The sequence below is a fragment of the Gorilla gorilla genome, chromosome 23, assembly GCF_029281585.2.
Source record: "Gorilla gorilla gorilla isolate KB3781 chromosome 23, NHGRI_mGorGor1-v2.1_pri, whole genome shotgun sequence".
Classification (NCBI taxonomy): Eukaryota; Metazoa; Chordata; class Mammalia; order Primates; family Hominidae; genus Gorilla; species Gorilla gorilla.
In genome coordinates, this window is record NC_086018.1 from 27939788 (window position 1) to 27961458 (window position 21671).

Here is a 21671-nt window from a genome sequence, read left to right on the forward strand (position 1 = left end):
TGTGTGTGTCTTGGTTTTAAACATGGTAGCAGTTAGACAATTAAGTTACAAGTGTGTTAGACAGTTGGAGCTTTAGGACAGGGTTGAGTAGGAGGACCAGTGTTGGAGGAAAACTTTTTAATCACCATCACAGATGGCATATGGAAATTTACATTTCTACCAAGATTTAAACATACCAATTTGCTATCCTCTGTTATGGTTCTTAGAGCTATTGTTACATCAGAATGGAGTAAGAAGCTTATCATACATTTTTCATTTTTAGTGGTTTTACAGAGAATAATACAGAAAGTCAGCATATATCCTACTACAGTTTATCCTTGGTATACTTGGGGGATGGGTTCCAGGACCCCCACATACACCAAAATCTGGGCATACTTAAGTCCCCCAGGTGCCCCTGTGGAACCTGCCTATATGAAAAGCTAGCCCTTGGCCTGCTGTATATATAGGTTTCATATCCCGAGAATACTTTTTCCATCCACATTTGGTTAAAAGAAATCCGCACATGAGTGGACCTGTGCAGTTCAAACCCCTGTTGTTCGAAGGACAACTGTGTAAATAAAAGGGTGGTCCCTCTCCTTAAAATTTCATAGTTGATACTTGTATCATAGTTGATATATAGTAGTTGATGCTATGAAAATTTCATAGTTGATAAAGTTTCATAGTTGAGCCCTTTTACCATGTGTGTAAGTCTTAAGGGCTAGGGAATTCAGAAGTATAAGTTACAGGGTTGTATCTTTTGGTGCTTGAGTCCTTTCCTTTGGATAAGGTACTTCCTTGATGTAAGGTAATGTTCTTTCAAGCATTTTAAATTAAATGAAGTTGTTTGAATTTACTTGTTGGGGAATATCTTGCCTTTAATATAATAGCTGCTGTGTGGAATTATGTATTTTATGTATTCGGTGTTTTTGAACTTGCATCTTTTATTACTGTATTTTTACAGCTTTCCCCATTTTGGATATTAAAACAATTTTATGGGGTTTTGGTGCATATTTTAGATTTGTGCACTAAACACTTGCAAAAGCATATTTTAAATTATGGCAAGTTTCCTAAACCTGTTAACCTTTTATATATTAGCTGTTATATATTAACTTTTTTCAAAGTCATTATATATCCTTTTACTGACAAATGTCAAACAAGTTCTGAGCATCTGAAAGTCTAGATTCATCCAGAGCATTTGCTCAGGATGGCATTTTTTTGGTTTTTCTTTTGAGATGGGGTTCTCACTATGTTTTCTACGCTGGCCTTTAACTCCTTGGATCAAGCAGTCCTCCTGTCTCAGCCTGCCAGGTAACCGGGACTAGGTGTGTACCACTGTGCCAGGCTTGTTTTCAAAGTTCATAGGAAAAACTTTGGTGTCTTCTAAAGAGACCAGTACCGTACACGAATATATTTGTCTCACATTTATCCATCTGTCTGTCTGTCTGTCTGTCTGTCTGTCTATCTATCTATCTATCTATCTATCTATCTATCTATCTATCTATCTATCTAATCTATCTAATCTATGACGGAGTCTCGCTTTGTTGCCCAGGCTGGAGTGCAGTGGTGCGATCTTGGCTCACTGCAATCTCCTTCTCCCGGGTTCAAGCAATTCTCCTGCCTCAGCCTCCCTAGTAGCTGGGATTACAGGCGTGTGCCACCACACCTGGCTAATTTTTTTTTTTTGTATTTTTAATAGAGACGGAGTTTCACCATGTTGGCCAGGCTGGTCTCCAACTCCTGACCTCAAGTGTTCCATCTCCCTCGGCCTCCCGAAGTGCTGGGATTATAGGGATGAACCACCGTGCCTGGCCTGTCTCACTTTTTATACCCCGAAAGCATTATTACTATCCATTATTTTATTCAGAGCTAGGAGCTTTTTCATTCCTGTACTGTGGAACTACTTGAGTTGCCCTATATCTACTCCCCCTTTCCCCATTCTGAACATTGTTTCACCTTATAAAAATTAAAAATTTGGCTGGTGTGGTGGCTCATGCCTGTATCCCAGCACTTTGGGAGACAGAGGCGGATGGATCACTTGAGGCCAGGAGTTCGAGACCAGCCTGGCCAACATGGTGAAACCCCGTCTCTACTAAAAACACAAAAATTAGCTGGGCATGGTGGCGTGCATCTGTAATCCCAGCTACTTGGGAGGCCGAGGCAGGAGAATTGCTTAAACCAGGAGGCGGAGGTTGCAGTGAGCTGAGATTGCGCCACTGTACTCCAGCCCAGGTGACAGAGTGAGACTCGGTCTCAAACAAACAAAATCCAAAAACATCCTAAAAATTACAAAATTTGGACAGGTGCGATGGGTCACACCTGTAATCCCAGCACTTTGGGAGGCCGAGGCGGGTGGATCACGAGGTCAGGAGATCGAGACCATCCTGGCTAACAGAATGAAACCCCGTCTCTACTAAAAAAATACAAAAAATTAGCCGGGCGTCGTGGTGGGCGCCTGTAGTCCCAGCTACTCGGGAGGCTGAGGCAGGAGAATGGTGTGAACCCGGGAGGCAGAGCTTGCAGTGAGCCGAGATAGCACCACTGCACTGCAGCTGGGCGACAGAGCAAGACTCCGTCTTAAAATAAAAAAAATTACAAACTTTTTTATTGATGGGTTCCTCTAAAACCCATTACTAAAGTTACTTACTAAAGAGTAGATGTTTTCCCCCTTTACCGATAGTTGATGGACCGTCAGAGAATCCTTGAGTATCTCAAGCTTTTACTTAACTTCAGAGTTCTTACCTGAGACAGAAAAGTTGAGTTTTCTTTCCTCAAGGGCATAAAAAATTTTAAATGCACCCATTTGCATAAAATCTACTCAAAGAAAATTATCAAGTGATTTTACAGGATATTTTTGGATGCTTGCACATAAGAGAATCTTTTAACAAAACTGCTTAACCTCCTTTGTATTATTCATTCCCTCTCTTACTAAAACAAGTGAATGGCTTGCTTGGATGTGTATCTGTATCTTTTTTTTTTGATACACACTTTGAAGGAGTCTTCTGAAATGCAGTGTTTTGGCCACCATTCCAGCTCTACAGGAATATGGTTTCATGATAAAGCCAACAAAGAGCACACTGGCAGCAGTCCAGCAGCTGACTCACCAAGGAGTAATGATAGACACTTTGAAAGGAGTGACCTGTCTCAGGATCTCACATTTCAAAGCTTCATGCTATGATTACATTGGTAAAAGGCAGCCAAGAAATCTAGATGAGATCTTGCTTGTACCTCCTAAGAGTAATGCTATATAGGTAGGAAGGACTTCCACAGTCAGATGCAAGTAAGATTTTTTTTCCTAACAACCTTGTAAAACCTGGGGGTGGGAAACACGTTGAGGATTCAGAATGGGGGTAACCGTGGTGGAAGCTTTCCTTCTACGGACCTGGATGAGAACAGCCTTATAGTGACTGAGGGTAACTCAAGAAGCTCAATGCCATCCGTATTAGTTTTCTAGAGCTAAGGGAATATACATAGTTTAGTAGTAAGCACAAGTATCATGTTCATGTCAGACACTGTAGCTACTGCTTCCTACTAGAACAGACCAGAAGAAACCAAAGCAAGACCAGAATCATTTCAGTTTTGAGGAACAGACCCTTTCCTTACTAGTATTGCACACTTTAGGAGTAAAAATAGAATGAAAGTGGATTTGCTTCAGTACTCTGAAATAGATAGTTAACTGTTGATTGTTTTGGTGGATTAGAGTGATTGCAGCTCTGTTTCTAAATTGAATTTCATGGCTATACGTTGTTCTAGGTGGCAAATTAATCTTTTATCAGTACCACAAATTGATTGTTGGCCCTTTGCGGAAATAGCAGGAATATGTCTTTTTCATTTTGTTGAAGGGTAGCTCAGAGATAAAACATTTACATAATCTGAAAATATTTTTCAGAGATAAGACTAAGTGACTATGTATACCACAGTGATAGATTGATCCACTTTGATTATTGTAGAACTTTCTATTTCTCAGTAAAAAGTGCTAAACATGGTAAAATTATGAAGGATTGCTTTTAGCTATTTGCTGTATTCTTTAAAGCATATTTAGGAATAAAAAGTTAGTTTCCAAAGTGCTGTCATTTATTTAATACACATTTTCTCCAGAATGTGCTTCCCAAAAGTTAAGAGTGCTTTTATTTATTTAATTCTTTTCTTTTCTTTTTTTTTTTTGAGACAAATTCTCACTCTGTTGCCCTGGCTGGAGTGCAGTGGCACAGTCTGCTGCAGCCTCGACCTTCCAGGCTCCCACGACCTTCCCAGGCCCAAGCCATCCTCCCAATTTAGCCTCCACCATGCTCAGCTGAATTTTTATTTCTTGTAGAGACTGGGTATTGCCGTATTGCCCAGACTGGTCTCAAACTCCTGGGCTTACTGTGCCCGGCCCACAAGAAATATGTTACTTTTTTTGAGATTTTTGTATAATTTGAGAACGCAGATTATTTGCCCTACTCCCCCAACCCCCAGTGATACAGACCTGGTTTCATTGCACTGAGAGAAAAAAATTAGTTTCTTAATTTATGTTGCTTTTCTGCCTTTTTGAGATTGAGTGCTTTGACTTTTCTCTTGTTTTTGTATTTGCAGTATATGTGTTGTTCCTACTTAATTTCTTATATGGTTTAAACTTGCATCTGTAAATTATTTATTAGCTAGCTTTATGACTTGGGCAAGTTACGTTATCTCTCTGCTCCTTAGTTTCCCTCTTTATAAAATGAGGATAATAATATTACCTACTTTGTAGAGTTGAGTAAGATTAATGACTAATAAATGGTAAAGCACTTAAAAGAGTGCTCTATACATGTTGGCTGTTAAAATTATAAGCAAGGACCTGGACTTCTCCCCTCCATTAATTGTAACTCTTCATTTTTATAATTTTTTCATAAATAGTATGTCTCTCAGCATATAACAGAACTTTGTATTAAGGAATAATAAATATCACCATGTATGTAATTCTTTATTATAAACATAAATTTGCTTCTTGTTAAAAACAGAGTATCATTTTCTTGCCTCAGATTGAGCTTGAAAGAAATTAGTAGAAAGTGGGCCCTTTTGGCCGGGTGCGGTGGCTCACGCCTGTAATCCCAGCACTTTGGGAGGCCAAGGCGGGCGGATCATGAGATCAGGAGACTGAGACCATCGTGGCTAACACGGTGAAACCCCGTCTCTACTAAAAAATACAAAAAAATTAGCCGGGCATGGTGGTGGGTGCCCGTAGTCCCCACTACTCGCTACTCGGGAGGCTGAGGCAGGAGAATGGCGTGAACCCAGGAGGCGGAGCTTGCAGTGAGCCGAGATTGTGCCACTGCATTCCAGCCTGGGCGACAGAACGAGACTCCATCTCAAAAAAAAAAAAAAAAAAAAAAAGAAAGTGGGCCCTTTTCTGTGTTTTATAGGTACCCACACACCACTGAATGTAGGTCATCGTTTAAATTCTGAGTGTACATCCAAATCTAGTGCAGTTATGTAGAACAAAACAGTTTGTATGGAACTAGAAGTGTTACTGGAAAGGTAAATACTGTAGTTGGTAGTAAACTGATCAGTTAAAGTGATGGATCAGCAAAGATTTGGGGGTTGCTGGTTTTTATTTAACACTCAGTTGTTTCAGAGTGATTACTCCTGAAACAAAGTTATTTCGAACATAGATGTGTTAAGGAATTTCATATTCCTTTCCACTTAAACCTCTTGAGAAAGGAAGCATTTCTTCAGGGATAGTTAGCTATGTGAGTGCTACATGAATTTTAGTTATTACTGTGGCGACTATATGATAACCAAAAGTAGGAGTCTCACACTTTAGTTTCAGATTTGTGCTGTTATTGAGTAAATTTTTAAAATGAGATTGCCCTCTTTCTTGCTAAACTGTCATATATATAAGCCCATTAAATTGACTTTTATGCCTCTTTTCCTTTTTTTTTTTTTTAACCTGTTAAGACTTTTTTTTTCTTTCTCATATTTACCCCTGCCTAAGCAAGGCCTCAACTCTCCACGGAAATCTTCAGTAAAAGGCAAAAAGATTTATTCATTATGAAGAGAAACCAGAGCATGTGTGACAGGACTTTATGTAATTATAAGTTAGTGGTTCAGTGCCAGGGGTTAGATTTTCTTAACTTTTACGTTTAGTAGGATTATTGATAATTCCTAAGTTGTATCCTTAAATCATATTTTTTGAACATTAGGGATCTGCTTCCAACACTTAATTATACTAGTAAAAGGAATAGAACATGCACTGGATTTCTTGTTTTTGAGATTCTTTCATTCCTGCCCTACCCCAGGCAGGAGGTCTGTCTGCAGTGGAAGAGAATGAAACCAGAGTGAGGCCAAACAAGTAAAGAGGAGCATGAGATAGAGATGGATCCCATGGCACTGTGCCTTTGAGGCCCTTGTCCTGAAGTTTTTTTCCTTGTTTCTATGCAGCATCTCATTATCCTGTGAGCCATCAAATTCTGATTTTTGGGCTGGGTGCGGTGGCTCGCACCTGTAATCACAGCACTTTGGGAGGCTGAGGCAAGACGATTGCTTGAGCCCAGGAGTTGGAGACCAGCCTGGGCAACGTAGGGAGACTTGTCTCTACAAAAAATAAAAAAATTAGCCAGGTGTGGTGGCACACGCCTGTGGTCCCAGCTACTTGGGATGCTGACATGGGAGGGTCCCTTGAGTCTGGAAGGTCAAGGTTGCAGTGAGCCATGATCACGATACTGCAGTCCAGCCTGGGTGACAGAGTGAGACTGTGTCTCAAAAAAATTTTTTTTAAATTTTGTGTAAATTAGCTTGATTTGGGTTTTTTTTTTTTTTACTTACAACTGAGAATTTGACCAGTATATTTAATGTTAGTCTGACCATTTCTCCAGTGGGCTTTCTACGTATTTAAAAATAGTTTGGACTTTAATCTCAGGGTAAACATTAATATATATAGGTACACTCAGTTTATACATGAGATAATATTCAGGATCAGTGGAGTGAAAATAGTAAAGTATCTTCCATTTTTCAATGGCTTAGAGGGAAAAGTGTTCATAATGGGTATAGAATTAATCAGTATTCCTTTCCCATTATTTATGCCTATACAGTGTAGAAGTTTCCCTTAAAGAGCTTATCACCATAATAAGTACAATAGCAAAGATATAAAGTCAGTACTTTTCACTGATTAGGCATAAATATCCTCTTTATTGTTTTCTTACAAAGTAGCTATGATACACATATAAAAGGGTCAGAAAGAGAGGGGAGAAAAACTCGGTGAAAAGTCAGACAAGAGGAAATGAAGAGGTGAGGTATGTATAGTAAGCATTAGTGAACTTGTAGTAATTGCTTTAGGTTCCATGGATTGCCCACTTGTGGATTAAATGTTAGACTTCTGCAAAATGAGTTGATGGTAGAGATGAAGAAAAGTCTTAATTTGTTTTCTTTATGCTAAGGTTAAAGTTGGTGTGGTTAATTAGGTATTAAGATCAGTTTTCCTGTCTTTTTATTATTTATTTATGTTTATGAATGAATGAATGAATGAAGAAATGAATGACAAAGTCTTGCTTTGTCACCCAGGCTGGAGTGTAGTGGCATGATCATAGCACACTGCTGCCTCAAACTCCTGGGCTCAAAGGATCCTCCTGCCTCCCAAGTAGCTGGGATTACAGGTGTGCACTACCATGCCTGGCTAATTTTAAAATTTTTAGTAGAGATGGGTTCTCGCTATGTTGCCCAGGCTGATCTAGAACTCAAGCGATCCTCCTGTGTCAGCCTCCCAAAGTGCTAGGAGGATTGCAGGCATGGGCCACCAAACCTGGCCTTGTCTTGCTTTTTAATAAGCTGTTGTCATTATGTTGCCTTTCAAAGTCCAGTTCTTCTTTACCACCCCATTTGCCTGGAGGTAATGCATTAGGTGAGAATGAAAGGTGAGTACCTAAAAGATTCAGAATTGGAAGGCCTTAATAGGATCAATGTGTAGGAGCTGCAGAGAATATGAAGGACTTTTAAATATTCCAGTCCCAAAATAAACTTGACCATTGGCCAAGATTGTGGTAAGCTAAGTATTTGAGATGTCTGTGCTACATCATCCAACTCTTGGCCTGAACTGTTTTAGCTGGCTTGCCTATGTAAATTGAAACTTCCTTTAATACTTAACTGTGGGTTAAACATAGTTCTGGAGCTCCATCGAAAGGGTCTTAGCCAGGCACAGTGGCTTACACCTGTAATCCCAGCATTCTGGGAAGCCGAGGCGAGAGAATCACTTGTGAGGCCTGGAGTTTGAGACCAGCCTGGGCAACATTGCAAGACCCCCTCTACAAAATAATAATAATAATAATTATCCAGCTGTGGTGGTGCTCACCTGTAGTCCCAGCTACTCAGGAAGCTGAGGTAGGAGAGTTGCTTGAGCCCAGGACATCAAGACAGCAGTGAGCCATGATTGCACCACTGCACTCTAGCCTGGGTAACAGCGAGACTCCCGTCTCAAAACAAAAACAGAAACAAAGGGTCTTAGTTATACAGATCTTCTTAATCATTCCTAAAGCGTACATTCGAAGTTTATATTTACAGTAAAGTGATCTATATCCCAAAACATGTTTCCACTGGTTACTAATTTGGGGCAAGTCATTAACTTCTCAGAGCCCTTCTGTAACTAAGATTTAGGGAAAATACTTGTCTTAACCAGAGCACATATGTAATACCTTTGACTTTTTTTGCTGCCACATGGTTAAAAAATCAGCCTTAGAGAGGTATAATTTGCACAAATTTTGCCTTTTTTCTAGGATGTAATATAAATGAAATCATACAGGATATACTACTATTTTGTGCCTGTCCTCTTTCATTTTAGTATAATGCTTTGAGAATCATTCATATTGTTAAAAGTAGTAGTTGTTCCATTTAATTGCTAAGTAGTAGTCCATTGTATGGATATTCCACAATTCCTTTATTTACTAGTTAATGGATATTGGGTTTTTTTTTTTTTTCCAGGTTTTGGGTTTATTTATTTATTTATTTGAGACAGAGTCTCGCTCTGTTGCCCAGGCTGGAGTGCGGTGGCGAGATCTCGGCTAACTGCAACCTCCGCCTCCTGGGTTAAAGCTATTCTCCTGCCTCAGCCTGCTGAGGAGCTGGGACTACAGGCGCATGCCACCACACTTGGCTAATTTTTTTGTATTTTTAGTAGAGACGGAGTTTCACCTTGTTAGCCGGGTTGGTCTGATCTCTTGAGCTCGTGATCCGCCCACCTCAACCTCCCAAAGTGCTGGGATTACAGGCGTGAGCCACCACGCCCGGCCCGGTTTTTGGCTATTACGAATAAATCTCCTCTGAATATTTGCAACATAGATCTTTGTGTGGACATATATTTTCATTTCTCTTGGTTAAAAATCCAGGAGTAGAAATTGCAGGATTGTAGGGTAAGTGTGTTTATAGTTTTTAAAGTAACGGCCTATTTTGCATTCCCACTGGCAATGCATGAGAATTCCAGGGCTCTAAATCCTTGTTGATGCTTGGTATTGTCATTCTTACTAACTTAAGTCATTCTAGTGGGTCTGTAGTAATACATCATCATGGTTTTAGTTTGTAATTTCCAGATGACTAATGATGATTATCTTTTTATGTGCTTATTTGCCATTTATATGTCTTTGGTGAAGTGTCTGTTCAAATCTTTTGCTCATTAAAATAGGTTGTTTTTTGTTTATTGTGAGTTCATAATGTATTCCGAATATGAGTCCTTTATAACAGGTTTTGCAAATTACATGTTTTGCAAATATGTTCTTGTAATTTGTGGCTTGCCTTTTCATTCTTAACAGTGTCTTTCAGAGAGCAAAAACTTAATCTTTATGTAGTCAGTTATTTTTTTTTTCTTTTTGAGTTAATGACCTTTTTAGCCTATCTAAGGAATTATCTCTAAACCTAAGGTCACTAATATTTTCTTAAATTTTATTCTGGAAGTTTATAGCTTTGTTTGACATTTAGGTCTGTGAAACACTTCAAATTAATACTGAGAGAAGTAAGTGTAGGCTTGCCTTTTTGTATATACTGTGAATATCTGAGTTTTCCTCTGAGCAGTGCTTCAGTTGCAGCTCACAAAATGACATATTGTGTACTACTATTCAGTTTGAATATTTTCTAATTTCTCTTTTAATGTCTTTTTTGGCCTATGAATTATAAAAGTTTGATGTTTAACTTCCTGTAGATATTTTACTGTTACTAATTTAATTCCATTGTGGTCAGAGAACATACTCTATAGGATTTCAGTCTTTTTCAGGATTTCAGAATTTGAGATTTGTTTTGTGGTAAGGCATATGGTCTATTGTGGTGAATGTTTTGTGTCTTTGAGAAGACAAATATTTGGTTCTACCAGTTTTGTCTCATATATTTTGAAGTTCTGTTTTTAGGTACATACATATTTAGGATTGTTATGTCTTCTCAGTAAATTCATTCTTTTATAATGACTTGTCCCACTTTATTTTGGTAATATTTGCCATCCCCTAGGCTACTTTAACATGAATATAACTCTTGTAGCTTTATTACCACAGTATTTGCATAATTTTTTCCCATCCTTTTACTTTTAGTCTGTGTATATATTTGCAATGCATTTCTTGTAATTAGCACATAGTTAGGTCTTGCTTTTTTATTTAGGCTGACAGTCCCCTTCATTCATTCATTCGTTCATTCATTGAGATGGAGTCTCGCTCTGCCACCCAGGCTGGAGTGCAGTGGTGCGATCTTGGCTCACTGCAACCTCCGCCTCCCGGGTTCAAGTGATTCTCCTGCCTCGGCCTCCTGAGGAGCTGGGATTACAGGCGCCTGCCACCATGCCCGGCTAATTTTTGTATATTTTGTGTTTTGTATATTTACCCCTGTGTTGGCAAAGCTGGTCTCAAACTCCTGACTTTAGGTGATCCACCCGCCTTGGCCTCCTAAAGTGCTGGGATTACAGGTGTGAGCCACTGCGCCAGGCTGACAGTCTCCTTTTAATTGTTGTTATTAAATGATGGGTTTACTCTGAGTTTGAGTATCCATATGGTTAGGTTTCAGTCTACCATTTTGCCATTTGTTTTCTATTCATCCCATCTATTCTTTTCTGTCATTTTTTGAATGAAAGATTTTGTAATATTTCATCTTATCCCCTCTTTTAGTGGAGATATACTTATTTGTTCTATTTTTTTCTGTGGCTGCTCTACAGTAGAGTAGATACCTTTAACTTATGACATTCTGCCTTCAAATTATATACCACTTAATGTATAAGAATCCTATGGTGTTATGTCTCCATTTTCCTATCTTCTGTTCTTTTTGCTATTGTCATACATTTTACTTTTGGATATGTTAGAAAATCCATAATTCAACGTTAGGCTTGTTTTTATTTAAAGCTTTGTTCAGCTGGGCCTGGAGAAGAGCCTTTGCCCTTGGGCTAGTTGAGCTGTGTTTATAAAGGTTTCAGCTGAATGGCCTGAGTTTAGTAAGGTCTCTTTAATCAGTCAGAAGGAGAATGCCTGTGTAAACTCTGGTAGTTGCGTTTATAGTTCCCAAGTAGTTGCTTGTTACCCAGTGGTTGTTCTTTGCCTACCCTCGTGAAATCTCACCTAATACATGTGCAGCTAATTTAGTAAAGATGTAGTAGTGCCTCACAAATTACAGCTGCTTCAGCCTTCGGAGACACATTTAAGTTTCTGATTGGGTTTCCACCCTCCCTAGATTCTCAGTTTCTCCCTTTCTGGCTGGGGTCTGGAAACTGCCTCAAAATACAAAGCTTTGACAATCATAAGGCAGAGGTAATTTGCTTGTCTTCTCTCGGGGATCACAGTTCGGTGCTGTCTATTGTCCAGCATCCAAGAATAGCTGTTTCATGTGTCTTGTCCAGTTTTTTAGTAGTTTTGGTGGAAGGGCTAGTCTCAAGTTACTCCATCATGGTAAGACTAATTTAACTTTTTATAAATAAATACAAGGTTTGCATGATAAAGGCTATTATAGCCTACTTCATAAATTAATACATTGCATTCTGTGGGCAGTGTTTTGCACCATTTGTCCTGGCTTAGCTGATATTCATGTTCTAATTGTTCATTACAGGATTTTATGTAAATAAATAAATGTTTAGCCTTCGTAATGGGATTGTTAATAGTACCCTGGATCTGCTACTTTACCAATTGCTCACTAATGCCTACAGTTGATTGCCAACACTATCCCACTGCCCCCTGTAACTGCAGTAGTTTGAGCTTTAAGATATAATGTCACTAATTATGGATTATTCTGTTCTTGTTCTATAATATCCCAATATCTTCAGCAAAGGATTCTGTATTGGCTCCCACCAGCTGGTATTTACTAGAATGTGGAAATAATTCAAACAGGAGGACTGTGCTTTTAAAAACCTGCTTTAACATTAGAAGAGGAAAAGTGATTGTAAATGGCTATTTTTCATGTAAGGGAGGGATTAAATTTTCATATCTATTGTTTAAAGAAATCTGTAGCCAAAGGTGTCTGTTTTTAGTTGGGTCATTGTTAGGACTATAGACTTCAGTTTTGTATTCTTAGTAATATTACCCCCTTCACCTCCCCTGATAACCCAAGAAAAGATCCTTCGTATAAGATTTTAAAAATTGCACCAGAGGAGCCAGGTGGCTCATGCCTGTAGTCCCAGCTACTCACTACTCGGCAGGCTGAGGTGGGAGTATTGCTTCACCCCAGGAGTTCAAGGCCCAAGGCCAGCCTGGGCAACATAGGGAGAACTCGTCTCTTAAAAAAAAAAAAAAAAAAATTGCACTGGGATTTGCATTAAAAGTTGCAATACATACCTAGTATGTTTTTTAATCATAATGTGCAATTTAAAAAAAATGTGTAATTTTTACCTGCCTTCTAATTTGATCCTTTATTGTTCACCAGTAGGTTTATTTCACTGGAACAAGTCTTTGTGCCATATTTGGCATCACCAAAGGAATAGTGCCAGTATTTATTGACAAATGAGGACAAATAGTTTTTCCACATTCTATTGCCATCATTGTTACTAGGTAAACAATAGAAGCTTATAAAAATATTGTGCATTTAATACCTTTTTGGTTTCCTTTTATACTTGTTAAAAGTCATTTATACGTAAATTGACATACTGTGTCCATGATATGTATGGATAAGTAAGATCTTTTTGTAGCTTGAAGATCTTATGAGTAAATAGCATTTCCTAACTATTAAATGGGATTTGAATAGCTGTCAAGGGATTACTTGATACAGAGAAGTTGCTAATTTAGTTTGAAATTGTAAAATACATTTTCCCCTCTGAAATCACGAAATGCCTCATATTGCTAATGCAGTGAGTTTAAGTGTTGAATTTAGAAAAAATTAGTAACTGCTGGTGTTATTTGGCATGAGATGAACCTGGAAGGGAAGTGTTGAGGGGCATCATCTGTACTTGGCACTGTTTAGAACTTTCTTTAGAGGTGTATAGTGCTTTCTTACACTAATATTCCAGTGTATGCCTGAATAGCACTTTTCTTCTTGTACTGAAAAATAAGTCCATGGTGTTAAGCAGGCATCTCTAAAGTGGCCATCTGATTTAAAATAGCTTCCATAAGTTTTAATTAATTTTGCATGTTTTAGTTTCTCTTTTTGATAGCAGGTAGTAGCTCTCTGAAGCATTCCTTCTGCCTTGAAACATCTTTCTTTTTCATATATTTGCCGTTTTCCTTTGTGAGACTTAGGCTTATAATACAATAAATATTTAAGTGCCACCTATTTACTAGGCACTGTTAGGTTATAGGCTCTGTAGATGTAGTGGTGAACAAGATCTCCGTTGTTACTCAGTTTGTAGACTATGAAGGAAAAGGAGTAAGGGTTGGAGAATTACTCATGTATTAAATATATGTTGCTTTTTGGAGGCAAATGAATAAAATATTTAGAATGGTTAAGATAGTCTTCTGCTTTCTTTGGATTCACTAGGGGTTTTATCATAATCTGTCTCATATCATTTCATATGTTAAAAGGGAATTTTAATGAAATACGTTACTACTGGTTGTGGATTCTAAAAGGTAGAAGGACAAAATATTATTTGCCTTTAAGAATACAAAGAAAGGATTGTCTGTTTATATGGTTAGTTGAATTGTCTTATTTCCTATTTATTTATTTTTTATTGCTGAGATCTCACTTTGTTGCCCAGGATGATTTTTAACTCATGGCCTCAAGTGATCTCCTGCCTTGGCCTCCCAAAATGCTGGAATTACAGGCCTGAGCCATTTCACCCCAGCCTATTTCTTATTCTCCCTACAAGGGACATTTTAGTGTAAGGCAAAAATATAAAATTATCACTCATAATGTTTTTTCGGAAAATATATGACTGCATGGTTTTGTGGTTTTCTTAGCAGTCACTGGGTCATTAAGTTACCTCATTTTTTGCTTCTTGTTCTTCCTTTTTTCTGGGGGAAAAAGTTTTCTCTAGGTCTCATCTCTCAATTCTTTAGCAAGGCATATTTTTATTCATCATACCATAACTGTATATATACTTAAAAGTAAATGACGTTTTGTCTTACCATGGATTTCTCACGTATCTGGTGAAGTGGTTTAAACTGTCCAATTTTATGTGCATTGAAAGCAAAAGCTAGCTGAGAAAGGAAAGTTTTTCTCATCAAAGAGGTTGAAATTACTGTCGTAAAACAGTGATAAATACCAGGTAAGATATGTGATCCTTGAAGTTCAATAAATATTTTTGGACTGTTAATTTATATTCACTTTTGGGCATATTTTTTTTTGAGACATGGTCTCTATAGCCCAGGATGGAGTGCAGTCATGTAATCATGGCTCATTGCAGCCTCTGCCTCCTGGGCTCAAGCGATCTTCCCACTTCAGCCTCCTCAGTAGCTAAGACTACAGGCATGTGCCACCATGCCTAGCTAATAAAAAAAAAAAAAATGTTTTGTAGAGATGGAGTCTCACTGTATTGCTCAGGCTAGTCTCGAACTCCTGAGCTCAAGCAGTCCTCCTGCCTCACCTTCCCATAGTATTGGGATTAGAGGCATGAGCCACTGCACCCAGCCTGGTTTTAATCTTTAGGAAATATTTTTCTAGGTTAAACTCAACACAGTATAAGTATTTTTACATGTATTTCAGAATCTAAATTTATTAGGATACTGGCTGATGACTTACATGCTTTTATTATTAAGATTTAGGTTCCCAGCACTTTGGGAGGCTGAGGCGGGCAGATCATGAGGTCAAGAGATCGAGACCATCCTGGCCAACATGGTGAAACCCTGTCTTTACTAAAAATATGAAAATTAGCTAGGCATGTTGGCATGTGCCTGTAGTCCCAGCTACTTGGGAGGCTGAGGCAGGAGAATCGCTTGAACCTGGGAGGCTGAGGCAGGAGAATCGCTTGAACCTGGGAGGCAGAGGTTGCAGTTAGCTGAGATCGCGCCACTGCACTGCAGCCTGGGCGACAGAGCAAGACTCTGTCTCAAAAAAAACCAAAAAAAAAAAATTAGGCAATTTGCTTTAAAAATTAGATAACTCATGAACTCGTTGGTTATTCCTTATTAGCTAAAAAAATTATTAGACCACTGTATATTATGCTAATTAAATGACTCATTTCTGCTAGTTATAACAACCGTCTATAATAGGCTACAGAACACATTTTGCTGGAGTACGTAAAACTAAGCCCACCAGGAAACTTAAGGCTAAAATTAAACAGAATCCTGCTAACCTTGTGTGTGTATTCAATTTTGGTACCTGAAAGAATTTGTGGTATTTAGAATATTTGAATGTTATGTTATATTTGTTTGGATGTTTATATTTTATATTTACATGACAAAAAGGATATGGTTGCTATTTAAACTTTTTGGATGGTAGGAAAATAATCTTAGGCACAGGAAACCATGACAAGACCAGTGTTGTAGAACTATTATGGATAAAGCTTTTTTTTTTTTAACTTTATGTATAAGTAATTCTCTAGAGCAGAAATTACTCAAGCTTTCAGTGTATAAATTGCATTTGGCCTAAAGATTGATACTGACCAAATATAAAAGATTTTGCTGCTTCTCCTAATTTTCTTGTAGCTTTTGATATTCTTTGAAGATACCTAATGGTTATTTAATTTCTTCAGGTTTTACTAAATTTTGTTCATTCTAAAGACTTTTAAAAAGCTTACACATCTAATATGTCAGAGCTATGACAAAAATGCCAGGTTTTTTTTAGGGGACGGTGGGGGTGGCGGGGGTGGTCCTGTAATAATGCTACAGTATCTTGATGGACATCCTGTTAATACTTTGGGGAATGTGTTTGTTTTGTATTGCTGTGAAGGAATACCCAAGGCTGGGTAGTTTATAAAGAAAAGAGTTTTATTTGGCTCAAAGTTCTGCAGGCTGTACAAGCAGCATGGCACCAGTATCTGCTTCTAGTGGGGCCTCAGGAAGCTCCCAATCATGTTGGAAGGCGAAGGGGGAACAGGCGTGTCATGTGGCGAGAGGCAGCAAAAGAGAGAGGAGGAGGTGCTAGGCTCTTTTTAAACAACCAGTTCTCACGTGAACTAATAGAGCGAGAACTTGCTTATTACCGAGGGGAGGGCACCAAGCCATATTAGGGATCTGCCCTCATAACCAGGTATCTTCCACTAGGCGCCACCTCCAACGTTTGGGATCACATTTCACCATGAGATTTGGAGGGGACAAATATCTAAACCACGTCAAGGAGTTTCTTTTGGGAGAGCTTAGGATCTTATTTTATTACTTTTTAATGGATGATTGATTTATTTTCTGAAATTCCTATTTTACTGTGTCTTTTTGAATTGTACAGTTCTCTGGCATTTAAATACTTTGATATTGTTGTGCATTGGTTACCACCATCCTTCTCTAGAACTTTTTCATCTTTCTCAATTGAAACTCTGTACTTACTAAACACTAACTCCCCATTCAATCCTCTTCCTAGTCCTTGGCAATTACCATTCTATTTTCTATTTTCTATTTTTGTGAATTTAACTACCATACATACCTCCATATAAGTGGAATAATATAATATTTGACCTTCTGTGACTGGCTTATTTCACTTAACATAATGTCTTCAAGGTACATCCATGTCTTTTTTTTTTTTTTCTTTTTTTTTTGAGACAGAGTGTCACTCTATTGCCCAGGCTGGAGTGCGGTGGTGCCATCTCGGCTTGCTGCAACCTCCACCTCTTGGGTTGAAGCAAATTCTTGTGCCTCAGCCTCCCAAGCAGCTGGGACTACAAGTATGCGGCACCACACCAGCTAATTTTTGTATCATGTCTTTTTTTTTTTTTTTTTGAGATGGAGTTTTGCCCTTGTCACCCAGGCTGCAGTGCAGTGTCGCCATCTGTGCTGACTGCTACCTCTGCCTCCTGGGTTCAGGTGATTCTCCTGCCTCAGCCTCCCGAGTAGCTGGGATTACAGGCACCCGCCACCTTGCCCAGCTAATTTTTAGTAGAGACGGGGTTTTGCCATGTTGGCCAGGCTGGTCTCAAACTCCTGACCTCAGGTGATCCTCCCGCCTTGACCTCCCAAAGTGCTGGGATTACAACTGTGAGCCACCACGCCCGGCCTGTATCATGTCTTTTAAAGACTGAAAAATACTCCATCGTGTGTAGACTCTACATTTTGTTTATCCATTTACCTGTTGATGGACAGTTGAGTTGCTTCTGCTTTTTGGCTGTTGTGAATAATTCTCCTATGAATGTTGGTGTACAAATATCTGTTTAAGTACCTGCTTTTACTTCTTGTGGGTATATACCCAGAATTGGAATTATTTTTGTTTACCCATTTATCCATTGATGGACAGTTGGGTTGCTTCTACTTTTTAGCTATTGTGAAGAATGCTCCTATGAACATTGGTGTACACGTATCTGTGTATATCTGTATATCAAGTCTCTGCTTTTACTCCTTTTGGGTATATACCGAGAAGTGGAATTACTGGATCATATGGTCATTCTGTGTGTTAATTTTTTGAGAAATCTCTATTTTCTACAGTAGCTGTACCATTTTATATTCCTACCAGCAATGCACAAGGATCCACACACCCCAGCCAGCACTTAAAAAAAATTTAAAATAGCCATCATAATGGGTGTGAAGTAGTATCTAATTGTAGTTTTGACTCACATTTCCCTAGTGACTAGTTTTTTTTTTTTTTGAGACTGGATCTCACTCTGTCACCCAGACTGGAGTGCGGTGGGGTGATCAGGGCTCATTGCAGGCTCAATCGGTTCTCCCACCTTAGCCTCCAGAGTGGCTGAGACCACAGGCGCACACTACCATATCCAGCCAAATTTTTTTTTTTTTTTTTTTTTGAGACGGAGTCTTGCTCTATTGCCCAGGCTGGAGTGCAGTGGTGCCATCTCGGCTCACTGCAAGCTCCGCCTCCTGGGTTCACGCCATTCTCCTGCCTCAGCCTCCTGAGTAGCTGGGACTACAGGTGCGTGTCACCACTCCCAGCTAATTTTTTGTAGTTTTTTATTTTATTTATTTATTTATTTATTTTTTTAGTGGAGATGGGGTTTCACCGTGTTAGCCAGGATGGTCTCAATCTCCTGGCCTTGTGATCCACCCTCCTCGGCCTCTCAAAGTGCTGGGATTACAGGCGTGAGCCACTGTGCCCAGCTTGTATTTTTTTTATGTAGACATAGGGTTTTGCCGTGTTTCCCAGGCTGGTCCCAAACTCCTGGGCTTAAGTGATCTGCCCACCTTGGCCTCCCAAAGTGCTGGGACTACAGGGGTGAGCCATTGCGCTTGGCCAACTAGGGATGTTGAGTATCTTTTCTTGTATGTATTGGTCTTTTGAGCTTCTTTGGAACAATGTCTGTTCAAGTCTTTATTAGTTTTCTCTGGCTACCATAACAAAATATCACACTCTGGGTGGCTTAAACAACAGAAATAAGTCTGGCAGGGTTTGACTTTTGGTGATGGCTCTCTTCCTAGAGTGAGGTCTCTGGTGTCTTGTCTTTTAAGCACACTAATCCTATTGGATCAAGGATCCATCTGCATGACCTTATTTAACCTTAATTACATCTTACAGGTGTAATTAAGGCTCTGTCTTCAAATACAGTCATATTAGGGGTTAGGGTTTCAACATTTCAATTTCAAGGGGCCAAAAAGCCCATATTCAAAGCCCTTTGCCTACTTGTGAATTGGATTGGTTTTTGTTCTTGAGTTGTAAAAATATATTCTAAACATTCCTTAACAGATATGTGATTTGCAGATATTTTCTCCATCCTGTGAGTTGCCTTTTGTACTCTGTTGATAGTGCCCTTTGGTGCACAAAAGATTTTCATTTGGATAAAGTTAGCTTTTTCTTTTTTAGCCTGTACTTTTGGTGTCTTATCCAAGAAATCATTGCCAAATGCTATGTCATGAAGCTTTTCCCCTGTTTTCTTCTAAGAGTCTTACAGTTTTAGCTCTTATAGTTAGGTCTTTGATCCATTTGAGTTAATTTTTAAATTAACTCATGTTAATTAAAAACAGTTAATTACATATGGTCTAAAATAAAGGTCCAGCTTCATTGTTTTGCTTATGGATATCCAGTTTTCTCAATACCATTCATTGAAAAGACTGTCCTTTTCCCATTGCATGGTCTTGGTATCCTTGTTGAAAATCATTTGACCATATATGTAAGTGTTTATTTCTGGGCTGTCTACTTTATTCTGTTGGCCTATATGTCTATTTTTATGCCAGTTTCCTCACTGTTTTGTTTACTGCAGCTTTGTAGTAAGTTTTGCAGTCAGTTAGTGTGAGTTCTTCAACATTGTTCTTTTCAAGTTCACTTTGGCTATTCGGGGTTCTTTGAAAGTCCGTGTGAATTTTAGACTGAATTTTTCTATTTCTGCATAAAATGCCATTGGGATTTTAATAGGGATTGCATTAAATCTGTAGATCACTTTGGGTAGTATTGACATCTTCACAATATAAAGTCTTCCAATCCATGAACACATGATATTTTTTCATTTATTTGTGTATTCTTTATTTTAGTAGTGATTTGTAGTTTTCAGTATAATAGTCTTTTGCTTCCTTGGTTAAGTTTATTTCTAAGTAATTATTTTTTATGCTATTGTAAATGGAATTTGTTAATTTCTTTTTTTGGCTTGTTCATTGTTAGTGTATATGTATATTTTTTGTATCTTGAACCAAGAATAGAATTGCTAGATTTGACAGTTTATAATTAATTTGGCTGTCCATACTAATATTGATAATAGATATAATTGTCTAAGTAATAGGCTTTTAAAATGTTTGGCATGAAATAATTTGAGAAGCATTTCCCCTTTAAATTTATTTTATTTTTTTGGAGACAGAGCAAACTCTGTCACCCAGGCTAGAGTGCAGTAGCACAATTACTGCTCACTGTAGCTGGCTCCTCCGAGGCTCAGGGGATCCTCCCACCTTATCCTCCCTAGTAGCTGGGACCAGAGGTGTGCATCACTATGCCTGGCTAATTTTATTGTTTTTTGTAGAGATGGAGTCTGACTATGTTAGTCAGATCGGTCTCACACTCCTGGGCTCAAGCAGTCCTCCTGCCTCAGCCTCCCAAAGTATTGGGATTACAGGTGTGAGCTACTGCTCCCAGCCTGAATTTTTTGACGTCAGTGTTAATTTGTGTGTGCTATGTTCTGTCTGGATATATTGGACTGGTAGCTTGCAAACAGCCTAACCCTTGGAGATAAGTTGATTTTAAATTAAGAGTAATTGTAGTGGATAATTGCAGAGGCTCTTAAAAGAGTAAATTTCATTTTAAAAAGAAGGAACCAGGAGTAAGAATGTAAAAATATTACCTACCTTTTTATTTGTTTTCCTTAAAAAAAAAAAAAAAACAGCTTTGTTGAGCTGTAATTCATAGGCCATAAAACTCAGTCTTTTAAAGTACACAACTAGGGCCGGGCATGGTGGCTCATGCCTGTAATCCCAGCAATTTGGGAGGCTGAGATGGGTGGATCACTTGAGACCAGGAGTTTGAGATCAGCCTGGCCAACAAGACGAACCCCTGTCTCTACTAAAATCACAAAAAAATAGCTGGGTGTGATGGTGGGCACCTGTGGTCCCAGCTGTTTGGGAGGCTGAGGCATGAGAATCACTTGAACTCAAGATGCGGAGGTTGCAATGAGCTGAGATCAAGCCACTGCACTCCAGCCTGAACCACAGAACAAGACGGTCTCAAAAAATAAAATAAAAATAAAGTATGCAATGTAATGATTTTGGGCATGTTCAGAGTTGCATGGTCATAACTGCTATTTAATTTCAGAATCCCTAACAGAGACCTCATGCCCTGTAGCAGTTATTCCACTTTCCCACTCCTCTTTAGTCCTTCGCAACTGCTAGTTGATTTTCTCTTTCAATGCATTTACCTATTTTTGATATTTTATTTAAATAGAACCGTACATGTGGCCTTTTGTGCTGGCTGCTTTCATTTAGCATGAAAGCATTTTCATTTTCGTCTGTGTTGTAGCACATTATCAGTACTTAATTCCTTTTAATGGCTGAATAATACTCCATTGTGTGTATGGATATACCACATTTTGTTCATCCGTCAGTGATCATTTGGGTTTTTATTATTTTACTATTGTGAATACTGGTGCTTTTAATCTTTATGTACAGATTTTTGTGGGGACACACGTTTTCAGTTTTCTTGGGTATATACCTAGGAGTGAAATGGCTGAATCATTTGGTAACTGTATGTTTAACTTTTTGAAGAACTACCACACTGTTTCCCACAGTGGAGCTATATCATGTCACATTCCTATCAGCAATTATTAGGATTTTAATTTCTCCACATTCTTGATT

At 38.6% G+C, this 21671-nt stretch overlaps 1 protein-coding gene and 1 pseudogene across 9 annotated transcripts in view; one reads left to right on the forward strand and one right to left on the reverse strand.

The window, feature by feature from the left end:
- The window catches only part of MTMR3 (myotubularin related protein 3), a 144724-nt gene that overhangs the window by 21690 nt on the left and 101363 nt on the right, over positions 1-21671 (forward strand). The gene's annotated exons all lie outside the window — the stretch shown is intronic.
- LOC115931983 (uncharacterized) lies at positions 5943-5997 on the reverse strand (annotated as a pseudogene).